Source organism: Cervus canadensis, chromosome 7 (genome assembly GCF_019320065.1).
Source record: "Cervus canadensis isolate Bull #8, Minnesota chromosome 7, ASM1932006v1, whole genome shotgun sequence".
NCBI lineage: Eukaryota > Metazoa > Chordata > Mammalia > Artiodactyla > Cervidae > Cervus > Cervus canadensis.
Genome location: NC_057392.1, coordinates 84,646,683 through 84,659,685, shown reverse-complemented (window position 1 = coordinate 84,659,685; position 13,003 = coordinate 84,646,683). Strand labels below are relative to the sequence as shown.

Genomic DNA, 13,003 nt, shown 5'->3' with positions numbered 1-13,003 from the left:
TGGGTGATGGAAGAAGCTATCTGAGTTCTGTAGCTTCATGCTCAATGCCTTATGGAGGATGGAAAGGCAGACTACTCTTGATGTGAGAAAAGGGAAGTCGATTATAGTGTGGCAGTATTGATTGCATGTGTTGACCACATTCTCTTCTGATCATATTTAGAGGGAACCAATGAATCCTAAGCTGGAATGGCAATGAGATCATAGCAGTAAGGTTCCAGTTAGTCAAGTATCTGGAAATTGGGGATGAGGCTACTCCACTCTTAACCACCTGAGAGCTGTCTCCATTCCTTGAGCTCTGGATCTGTGTCTTAGTTCTCCTCTTGCTCTAAAATCCTCTTTTTATCATTAAAGGGATATTTTCCTCTATTAGTCTGCATCCCAAGTAGCTTGTGCTACTTAATCATATAACTAAAGCAAGCAGAAATCTCATTTAAATAAAGGTAAAAAAAGAAACATTGGCTTTAAATACTATTTAATTTAGTATGGAAAGTAATGCACTTTTAATAAGGAACACATTAAAAACTCATAAAGTGGTTTATTTATAAGATGGTTAGCCACCCCACCCACCAATTGCCTCATAAATACAGTTAAGTTCCATCAACTGTTCAATAAGTGCAATTCTACAAATGCCGTGTTTCCTCTTGTGTCTGATTACAGTAGTTTTCCTTCCACATACACTGTATGTAAAAGAGTAAGTGCACAGATTTTAGAATCTGAGGAGATGTTGGAGCCAATTTAGTATCTCACCCCAAATCTCTTGGGTAGTCTTACAAATAAGTTTTCTGAGGCATGAAGAAGTTAAATAATCTGCTAATACTCACATAGATGGTTTGTTAAGTTCTAGTTAAGAATTTAACCAAAGGCTTTTTATCTACTAGTTTACTCTTTGCATAATACAGTTGTTCAAATCAACAAAGATTGACAGAGCACCATACTGGGCAGTATGCCAGTCACTGAGCTCACAGTGAGGGAAAAACATGATTTCTGGCTTCAAGCAACTCTGAGAGCAGTCTAGTAGGGGAAACAGCCATGTCAACCAGACAGTTAGAATCTGGCATGACAAATGCAATGTTGCTGTTTAAAACACAGTTGTGATGTATTAGATTAGAGTAGAACAAATGATGAATGATCTCTTGAGAGTCAAGAATAATTTTGAAGAGTTGATTCATGCACAGGATTTTGTAGGATGAATAAGAGTATAATAGTTGATTCAAAATGAAGGTTGAGGGAACATTTGATATGGAGCGAATAGCATATTTGAAGACCCAGAAGTGATGGCTGTAAAACAAGTTCTGGAGACAGCTCTGGATTGATTACTGACTCTTAAGTCTTACAAAGTAGATGACTTACACTATTTTATCCCTTCTTCCCATTCACTTTTCTCATCAGTAAAATGGAAACAGTGATACCTATTCCATAGGGTTATGGAGAATAATGTTGCAACTATAAAACATATAACATAGGAGGAGCTCAGGAGCAGGCACCTATTCTTCTCTATCTTGCTTCTCCTCTTCCTCCTTGCCACGGCAAACCTTCTGGATAAGGAGAGAGAGCTCAAAGAAGAGGGTAAGAGGCAGGAAAGAAATAGATCATTGGAGGAGCTGGCCATGAAAAACTACTGAGGCATTCCTAGGTAAGAAATAACAAGATCAAATTGACATCCTTAAAAGGTATTTTTGGAAGAACTGTGTACAGGACACTGATAGAAATCTATTTTAATAATCTAGGTGAGAGGGCTTGAAGATATAAGCAAGGGCATGGAAAGGAATGAAGAAAGCAGGGATTGAATGATTTGGGAGGTGTCATGAGCAGGGTCTATTCTGGTATAGTTTAATTCTCTGCATTCTGGTTTTCATTTCCGCGTGTCTGGAAGGGAAAACACTCACAGATCTAATTAGGCCCCCAAGGAGGCATCGCACTCTGCCTCAGGAAGGAGGCAGACAGGGGTGCTCCACAGCTGCAGCCACTGTTCATGGCTCTCTTGTCCCTAAAGTGCTTCCGTAGAATCGCTCAACTCATCTACATCGTCATTCACAGGATAAGAAGCACCACGGAGAGCCACTGCACCATCAGCTCTTTTCTCCCTTGTCTGACTTTAAAGCAGCTCCTTAAACCACTGCGTTCTTCAGGCAATTATCTCTTCACTACTATTTGTTAACTGAGAGCAAACCTCAATGCATTACGTTTAAGAAGCTCAAGACTTCCCTCTAAGGTTGGCCCATGTCTCTTCTTTAACAGGAATTGAGGGCTTGGTGAGTGCAGTCTGGTGCTGGGGAGCTCACATCAAATCTCTGGAATCAACTGTTACTACCTCTGTCACCTCCAATTGCAACCTTCTTCTACTTCCTGTAAAAAACCAAGCCAAACCAAACCTGTGGCCTTTTACTACCTGTTTGCCTTTCTTGTCTCATAGTACTGTTAACAGTTCTCTTATTGATAATCAAACTGAAATATGGAGTCATTAGTTTCACACACACACACACAGGATACCCCTCACCCCTGGCCCCACCCTCCCCAGATTACTGATAGCAAGAAAAAGAATGTTATGTGACTGCCAAACTCCTAACACGGGTGTGCCAGTTAGAGGGAGGTTTTTTCGCCTTCATTTCGTGTTGTTTTCAGATCTAACTAGTGTTTCACTTTTGTTCTTTTTGAATCTAGCCATCTATACATTTTGAAAAATGCTTTAATTCTTCTCACAAATGGGTTTCTTTGCATAATCTCTGAAGGCTAGTCCACAGAAACAAATCATTGTAGATTCACACTTTTCATAAAATGATTGATCTTTGAATTAAAAACCTACAAAATATCTAAATATGTGAGATCAGATAAAAATGAGTGAAGAATTATTGGCAAGGTATTTCTACTTTTACCTATAAAAATCATTGTGCTTTGACTACTTGTATTATAAAGACACTACTAACAATTTACTTACAGTGACACGTGAGTTTTTGATTTAGATTTGAAAGCATTCTAAGAACTCACTAACCTTAGAACAAACATTAGAACAGTGTGCTTGGGATACCTGATTTTCAGCATTGCGCACATAAAAGAAACCTTTGGAAAGCTTGCATCTGAAGTGCTTTCATCACTTGAAATCATCACATGATTTTTTAAACATTGTTTGAAGCCAAACTGAAAGGATTGTGTATTTAGGATATGTTTATACTGGATGCTTTTAAGCAAAAAAGAGCATATAGTAGCAATAATGCTATATCTGTTTATTTTTGTGTAATATGTAAATCTGGCATCTCTTCCAATTTTAGGTCTATCAATTATGAAACAATCAGTTAATAATTTTGACCACCTGCTACATGCAAACTATTATGCTAGACACTAATAAGGCTAACTAGCTCTCAAAATGTCCCATCAGCTGCTTTCAGTCATCTCTCTCCTGACCATCTTGTGAGGACTGTTGCCTTATTTTCATTGTATGTTCAGCTGAGTCTGCAACAATTCAGTCATATTGGAGAGAATCATAGCTGTTATTAAGACATGGAGTCTTTTACTTGATAGGGTGGCTGCTAACATTCCTCATAGACATGTTGTATCTGTGAAATTCCTTCAGATCATTCTTGTTGGTGACTCAACGTGAAGCTGTTTGCGAGGCAGCATCATGGCATCCTTTGGTTAAAATAATAAAAAAACACATGGCTTGACCTTGAAACAGCCAGGGAGTCTGCCTACTCTGCTAGCTCCCATTGAGTAAAACAACTCTTCATCTCTTTTATGTGATAGCTGCTTCAGACTTAAACCAGAGGAAACTAGAATCCCCATTGACCCTGATTTAAGAAATAAGATCAGAAAAATAAGGAAAAGCATTGTACAAAGTCAATTATGGGATTCACAAAACTGAGGCACTCTGAAGTTAGTAACTCATTGCAGAAAAATTAGGTAGTTTAGAAAATTGCTTTTAATACTTGAGTTTATATGTGGGTTATTCAATAGTTATTCAATAGTGTTTAAGAACAGAATTCACATGCTATCCAGCATGGTAGCCACCAGTCACCTGTGGCTTCCCTGGCGGCTCAGATGGTAAAGAATTTGCCCGCAATGTGGGAGACCTAGGTTTGATCCCTGGGTCAGGAAGAAAGGAATGGCTACCCACTGCAGCCTCTCCCATAGGCAGAGGAGCCTGGTGGGCTACAGTCCATGGGGTTGCAAAGAGTTGGACACGACTGAGTGACTAACACTTTCATTTTCAGTCACCTATGGCTGTGTAAGTTATAGTTAATATAACATTAAATTAAAATTCAGTTCCTCAAGTAGCATTAGCCAAATTTAAGTGCTTATACCCATATGAGGATAATGGTTACTGTCTTGGTCAGTGAAGATACAGAATATTTCCATCACACAGTGGAATAGCTCTGCATTAAAATAGCAACTCAAGACAAGACTCTCAGACTTAAACTTCTTAAGGTTGTCTTTGCTTTTATGAATTTTTTTCAGATTTTCAAACGAACTGTGTCATTAAAATTTTGTTATATAGCCCCCTATTTTGAGCCAAGCCAAGTCATGGGGGCTCTGGTTAGCCATTATGTCCACCTTGCGGTGAAAATATAAGAATAATGATCATTAAGTATCAAATTATTACCTGGCACTGAGGTTGATTCAGTAATTTGAAAATAAAATTCTGTTATGGAGAAGATGTCAGAATGCGCCTCACCAAAAGCATTTTGCTTTATGCCACTCCCTGTGTCCAGCTATTTTTCAAGCCAATGAGAAGTATTATTTGAACTTGGTGATTAAATCACCACACTGAACAGATTTCTGGCACCAGCTGAACCCTAAAATTAGGGAAAGAGAAATATGATTTTTTTCTTTATTCTTGTCGGTTCAAATCCAGCCATAACTTTTTTCTTGGAATAGACATTTAGATGAGAAAGCACTTTTAACTCAACTTTATCTTGTTATTTCATTACCCTTTTGCAGCAATGAAAAACTTTATACTGAATTATAAATCAAGGCCAAACATTGCATAGATGCCACAGTACAAAGATTCATTTAGTGTGCATACAACCTTATGATCTACAAGGTGATTCATCACTTGTTACCCTGTCTTCCCACTGAGGGGTTGCTTGATGCATACTAATGTACAAAAGTCAATGCTGAGCATCTAGCTTGCAACATCTTGCATATTATCACTCTCAGATTGAACTGGTTCTTAACCCATTGGCTGCGGGGAGGATTGCAACCAATCTATTACCTAAATATGGTGAATTAATCTGGGAAAGTAGTGAAATATGAAATATGGCTTGCCCTACCTCCCCTTTGTCTGTTGACAGTTTACCAAATACTACAGTTTAGATGTGACCAGATAAGAAAGACAAGAAATGTAAGATAAGTGCCTCACAAGAAGAGAGAGTATTACAATTTTCAAATTTCATTCACATACAGTGTCCCATTTGAGCCTCACATCATTCTGTACATGAGCAGGGAAGGTTTCGCTGCCTCAAATGAGGCAACTCTCTTGAAAAGAATTGATCATTTTCCACCCGTGTTCCTCTCCACTTGCTTCTGTGTGTAATTATTTGCACACACGGCCATCTCTCTCACTAGATTTGAAAGTAAATGGGACCATGTTCATAACCATCTTGCTTTCCTGGCATCTAGCATGAGACCTAGTATGTGAGTTGTTCATTTGCCCAGAAGAAGAAAGGTAAATGTAACAAAAAAGATCTATAAGGGAGTTAGAATGTTTTTAAGGGAGAAAAACATTACTGCTGGGTTTTGTTGCTTAGAGTGTTTGCTCTACCCAAGTCCAGGAAGATGCTGTCTAGCATGATCTGGGTCACATAGTAGATATTCAGTGAGGGAGCTGGATCTAGGACACAGGTCTCCTTTCATAGGACCTTTCCCACTAAAACTTCCTATTTTTTTATGCCACTGATTCTTTAAGACAATTCCATTTCTTTCTGTAGCTAGTCCAATAAAAGGGAGAGTGAGTTGTACCTATATATGAAATAAAAGTGGGTTACAAATGCTTAAGTAGGAAGAATTGAAAAGCTGTGCTGCTGTTAATACTTTTGGATGGCATCACTGACTTGATGGACCTGAGTTTGAGCAAGCTCTGGGAGTTGGTGATGGACAGGGAAGCCTGGTGTGCTGCAGTCCACGGGGTTGCAAAGAGTCGGACATGTCTGATCGACTGAACTGAACTGATGTGGTCTAAAACCCTTTTGATGTGAAAGGAGATCCTGAGGAGAGCAGACGGGTGATTGCAGTATTATACTGTAAGCTGGGCTGTGATCACAGACAGATGGATGGTTTAGCTGGTCACTGGTGGACACACACATGTGATACTGTGTGTGGTCAGTGCTCTAAAGGTCTCAGCCTGGAGATTCAAGAGAAAGGGGAGCTGGAGCTTAGGTGAACAGAATAGAGGGGACTGAGGAGGGAGCAATCCCCACAATCAGCAGGACTTTGTGTTTCTCGTGAGTTCATGCTCAGTAACAAAATCTAGCATGAAGTTGACTCTGTTAAAAACATCAGAACTTCTCTACAGATCTATGTTGCATCCAGCTTTCCTCTTCTGAGCAATTGTTTTGGAATATGTTTAATATGTTTCATGTTTTCACTTATGTTTATCTTAGCTGTTTTTCAGTCGCTAAGTCATGTCCGACTCTCTGCAACCCCATGAACTACAGCATGCCAGGCTTCGCTGTCCTTCACTATCTCCTGGAGTATGCTCAAATGTTTATCTTTTTTTTTTTTTCATTTATTTTTATGGTTGGAGGCAAATTACTTTACAATATTGTAGTGGTTTTTGTCATACATTGACATGGATCAGCCATAGATTTACATGTATTCCCCATCCCGATCCCCTCTCCCACCTCCCTCTCCACCCGATTCCTCTGGGTCTTCCCAGTGCACCAGCCCTGAGCACTTGTCTCATGCATCCCACCTGGGCTGGTGATCTGTTTCACCCTAGGTAATATACATGTTTCGATGCTGTTCTCTCGAAACATCCCACCCTCCCCTTCTCCCACAGAGTCCAAAATTCTGTTCTGTACATCTGTGTCTCTTTTTCTGTTTTGCATATAGGGTTATTGTTACCATCTTTCTAAATTCCATATATATGCATTAGTATACTGTATTGGTCTTTATCTTTCTGGCTTACTTCACTCTGTATAATGGGATCCAGTTTCATCCATCTCGTTAGAACTGATTCAAATGAATTCTTTTTAATGGCTGAGTAATATTCCATGGTGTATATGTACCACAGCTTTCTTATACATTCGTCTGCTGATGGGCATCTAGGTTGCTTCCGTGTCCTGGCTATTATAAACAGTGCTGCAATGAACTTTGGGTACACGTGTCTCTTTCAGATCTGGTTTCCTCAGTGTGTGTGCCCAGCAGTGGGATTGCTGGGTCATATGGCAGTTCTAATTCCAGTTTTTTAAGAAATCTCCACACTGTTCTCCATAGCGGCTGTATTAGTTTACATTCCCACCAACAGTGTAAGAGGGTTCCCTTTTCTCCACACCCTCTCCAGCATTTCTTGCTTGTAGACTTTTGGATAGCAGCCATCCTGACTGGCGTGTAATGGTACCTCATTGTGGTTTTGATTTGCATTTCTCTGATAATGAGTGATGTTGAGCATCTTGTCATGTGTTTGTTAGCCATCTGTATGTCTTCTTTGGAGAAATGTCTGTTTAGTTCTTTGGCCCATTTTTTGATTGGGTCATTTATTTTTCTGGAATTGAGCTGCAGGAGTTGCTTGTATATTTTTGAGATTAATCCTTTGTTGCTTCATTTGCTATTATTTTCTCCCAATTTGAGGGCTGTCTTTTCACCTTGCTTGTAGTTTCCTTTGTTGTGCAAAAAGCTTTTAAGTTTGATTAGGTCCCATTTGTTTATTTTTGCTTTTATCGAATGTTTTTCTTTAACATTCCTTGTTTTTTGGACGGGGAAGTATGACTTATTGTTGGGTGTGAGTAAGCAGGGAATAGCACCAATGTTCCTGTGAGTGTGGGGCCCACCATTTGTCCAGGGGCCACTGTTAGGAATGTATGTGATTCCTCGGCCATCTGGGATGAGCCCTTTTTCTGCCACCATGTCCTCCAATTCTTTTGCGTTAACCTTAATAAATCCTCACTTGTTGGAGATGTAGATCCTCTGGCAGCCAGGAGACTTGAACTTGGTCTTGAGCAGGGTCTCAATCACATGCTCCTTGTTCTTCAGCTTGGTGTGGATGGACATGGTGACTTGGCCAAAGTAGACCTTGGCCACTGTGCCTAGGGTTTCCAAAGGTACCCCACATACATGTCTGAAGCCTAGATTTGGGACAGCACAAGATCAGACATGCACGTTCACTGGAGAAGCTTGTCTCTCAGGTCACTGAGGGAAAGCTATACCGGCAACATACACCACTGGGGAGGCTGCTGCTTGAGGCCATTGCCCCCTGGGCTCCCATGGGGAAAAGAGCACGGTTGGCTTAGTTGGCTACAGAGTAACATTACTTTTGTATTTATGGTTTGCTTCCCTTTGTACTTCTGATCTATACTTGTTTTCGTTTTCAAACACAGATGATCAGTTCCCACTTTTGAATACACTTTCAAATCTTTTGAACTGAAGTTTCAAATCTTGTTAAATCGGTAAACTGTTTACTGTATTCTCTCAAGGCCTTTCCTCCTCTCGGGATCACAGAGTGATTCCTGGAAGAGGGTGAGGGGTTCCTATGTCATGCTCATGTGCAGAAGAAAGCCTGTTGGGATGTTGGGAACTGAGTTGTGGGGATGGCCTGGCTTCTGGCTGGAGTCTACCTCCCTCATTTCTTCCCATTTGCAGACGTTCAGTGATATGTATATAAGAGAAAGGGAAACGGCTTACTTGAAATAGAGGTAATGTGCCAAGATAAATCACAGGAGTCATGAGAACATGAGATATGGCAAATAACATGCTGGGCTTAATACCTTTTAAGTGTAGTACACAAATCATTCTCAGTGTTATGATGTAGGAGAAATAGAAATGAGGTGGCACAATAGTTCCTGCCTTGTGGTCCTGTGGTCTGTGGAGGCCACATCAGGTTCCAGTACAGACAAAGGCCTTGGAGGTTTTAGCTTTCCATAGGCAAGGGGAACAGATGATACATTTGAAAACAAATAGGAATATGAGGTAAGGACCTCAAAAGAAATCGTGTGGTAGAATTAGAGGGGCAGTAACAGAGTAAGTTTGCAAAGTAGTAGGTAACCCCAAAATAAATAATGTTGATATGTTGTTTTTATCATTGCACTAGAAAAAATTTAAAGTATGTGTATATAAGTAGGCAATAATATGGGATATTTGAAAACAACCTAATTAATGAAATTCAGTGAGATCCCAGTACTACTTTTGTGGTTTTAAATCTGTTAAAAGGCTTTCAAATCTTCATCTGTTAGCTGTTTGCAAATAGTTTGTTTGCTTCTTGCTAACTGCACTATTGTATGGACAACTGAATAGTTGAAATTGGCAGACAGAGTGTGTACAGTGAATAAACTGGTCAACAAGCTTTATGACAAACTCTTTATTCCAAATAAACTTCTTTCTTCCAAATAAAGTCCTTCTAGAAGATTTTTTTTTTTACTAACATAAAGACTTCTTAGGATTTTTATGAATCAGTTTATATTTGCAGTGATTTAGTTGGCAGAACATTTGGGAGTTGTCAGGACATAGGCCCTGCTTGCTTGTGCTGGACTGTGCCTGCAGGGAAATATGACCAGTACTGCCCCAGGCAGCCCAGGACCCTACTCTGACCCCAAGAGAGCAAAGAGTCCTTGGAATCCAAGGGATACGACCATCCAGCTGCCCCCCTTTTCTGGCCCATCTTCCCTGCATACCCAGAATTCTAGAATTCCCTGCCTGGAGGGCATGCACAGCCTCTTCTGTGGATATATTCCCTGGAGGGTGTGGAAGTACAAGCTGGGATGTCAACCTGGGCTGGGATGTCTGCAGCTGGTGGCATATGAGGCTTTGTTTTTACAGAGACTAAAGGAGTAGGGTATGGAAAAGTAGGGAGCTTTCAATAAAAATTAGGCACAAGCTTGTCTCTGACTTATATCCCCTAAAATGTAGTGGCAACGTCACTGTTGTTACAATCTTCTGCAAATTTCTGAAATGCCCTCTAGGAAGTAACAGTACTACTGTTCTAAGTAAGAAGGCTGATTTTTTTTCTAATAGATAAACTTTCTCTGAAGATGACATCAAACAAATCCCAGAGATGTTTTGTGCTATGATATCAATAGAATAAAAGTGTCTAATTTTCAAAGGTGCTTACTTTGAAGAAAAACTCATTGAAATGTGTAAGTTCTGATACTTTTGATAAAAACCAATAGGCTTTTAAAAACCAATTAGTTTTTTAACCAAAAGAAAAAAATGTCAGAGCAGATTGGGATAATTTATGAAATTTTTATCACGTCAAGTAATGTGGTATGATATATTCAGTCAAGAGTCAGGTAAACTGTATTTTAGTTTCAGCATTTCTGTGAAATAGCTGAATTATTTGGGCCTTGATCTCCTAGGGTTTCAGTTTTGATGTCTATTAAACAAGAGAGGTTGAACAAGATGCCCTCTAAGCTTTTTTCTATATTTACAAGTCCAAGATTTTTGTACAAGCCATGTTATCTCAGATATGTGACCAAAAAATCATCAAATCAAAGAGTGTCAATTGTAAGTTGTATCATTAATTTGTGTACCATTAAGAAAGAGACACATTACTACAGGCCAATATCACTGATGAACATAGATGCAAAAATCCTTAACAAAATTCTAGCAAACAGAATCCAATAACATATTAAAAAGATCATACATCATGACCAAGTGGGCTTTATCCCAGGGATGCAAGGATTCTTCAATATTCACAAATCAATTAATGTGATACACTACATCAACAAATTGAAAGATAAAAACCATATGATTATCTCAATAGATGCAGAGAAAGCCTTTGACAAAATTCAACATCTATTTATGATAAAAACCCTCCAGAAAGCAGGCATAGAAGGAACATACCTCAACATAATAAAAAGTCATATATAATAAACCCACAGCAAACATTATCCTCAATGGGGAAAAATTGAAAGCATTTCCCCTAAAGTCAGGAACAAGACAAGGATGCCCACTCTCACCACTACTATTCAACATAGTTTTGGAAGTTTTAGCCACAGCAATCAGAGAAGAAAAAGAAATAAAAAGAATCCAGATTGGAAAAGAAGTAAAACTCTCACTGTTTGCAGATGACATGATCCTCTACATAGAAAACCCTAAAGACTTCACCAGAAAATTACTAGAGCTAATCAATGAATATAGTAAAGTTGCAGGATATAAAATTGCATTCCTATATACACTAGGAAATCCCTTGCATTCCTATACACTAACAATGAGAAAACAGAAAGAGAAGTTAAGGAAACAATTCCATTCACCATTGCAACAAAAAGAATAAAATACTTAGGAATTAATCTCTCCAAAGAAACAAAAGACCTATATATAGAAAACTATAAAACACTGATGAAAGAAATCAAAGAGGACACAAACAGATGGAGAAATATACCATGTTCATGGATTGGAAGAATAAACATAGTGAAAATGAGTATATGACTCAAAGCAATTTGTAGATTCAATGCAATCCCTATCAAGCTACCAACAGTATTTTTCACAGAACTAGAACAAATAATTTTACAATTTGTATGGAAATACAAAAATCCTCAAATAGGCAAAGCAATCTTGAGAAAGAAGAAAGGAACTGGAAGAATCAACCTGCCTGACTTCAGGCTCTACTAGAAAGCCACAGTCATCAAGACAGTATGGTACTGGCATAAAGACAGAAATATAGATCAATGGAACAAAATAGAAAGCCCAGAGATAAATCCATGCACCTATGGACACCTTATCTTTGACAAAGGAGGCAAGAATATACAATGGAGAAAAGACAATCTCTTTAACAAGTGGTGCTGGGAAAACTGGTCAACCACTTGTAAAAGAATGAAACTATAACACTTTCTAACACCATACACAAAAATAAACTCAAAATGGATTAAAGATCTAAATGTAAGACCAGAAACTATAAAACTCCTAGAGGAAAACATAGGCAAAATACTCTCTGATGTAAATCACAGCAGGATCCTCTATGACCCACCTCCCAGAATATTGGAAATAAAAGCAAAAATAAACAAATGGGACCTAATTAAACTTAAAAGCTTTTGCACAACAAAGGAAACTATAAGCAAGGTGAAAAGAGAGCCCTCAGAATAGGAGAAAATAATAGCAAATGAAGCAACAGACAAAGGATTAATCTCAAAAATATACAAGCAACTCCTGCAGCTCAATTCTAGAAAAATAAGCGACCCAATCAAAAAATGGGCCAAAGAACTAAACAGACATTTCTGCAAAGAAGACATACAGATGGCTAACAAACACATGAAAAGATGCTCAACATCACTCATTATCAGAGAAATGCAAATCAAGACCACAGTGAGGTACCATCTCATGCTGTCAGAATGGCTGCTATCCAAAAGTCTACAAGCAATAAATGCTGGAGAGGTGTGGAGAAAAAGGAACCCTCTTACACTGTTGGTGGGAATGCAAACTAGTACAGCCACTGTGGAGAACAGTGTGGAGATTCCTTTAAAAACTGGAAATAGAACTGCCATATGACCCAGCAATCCCACTGCTGGGCATACACACCAAGGAAATCAGAATTGAAAGAGACACATGTACCCCAATGTTCATCGCGGCACTGTTTACAATAGGCAGGACATGGAAGCAACCTAGATGTCTATCGGCAGATGAATGTATAAGAAAGCTGTGGTACATATACACAATGGAATATTACCAAGCTATTAAAAGGAATGCATTTGAGTCGGTTCTAATGAAGTGGATGAAACTGGAGCCTATTATTCAGAGTGAAGTAAGCCAGAAAGAAAAGCACCAATACATTACACTAATGCATATATATGGAATTTAGAAAGATGGTTAACAATAACCCTGTATATGAGACAGTAAGAGAGACACAGATGTATTGAACAGTCTT

The 13,003-nt window shown here is 38.9% G+C and overlaps 1 pseudogene; it reads right to left on the bottom strand.

Moving 5' to 3' along the window:
• Positions 1–8,323: 8,323 nt before the first annotated feature.
• Positions 8,324–8,451, bottom strand: LOC122445665 (annotated as a pseudogene).
• Between the last annotated feature and the right edge of the window lie 4,552 nt (positions 8,452–13,003).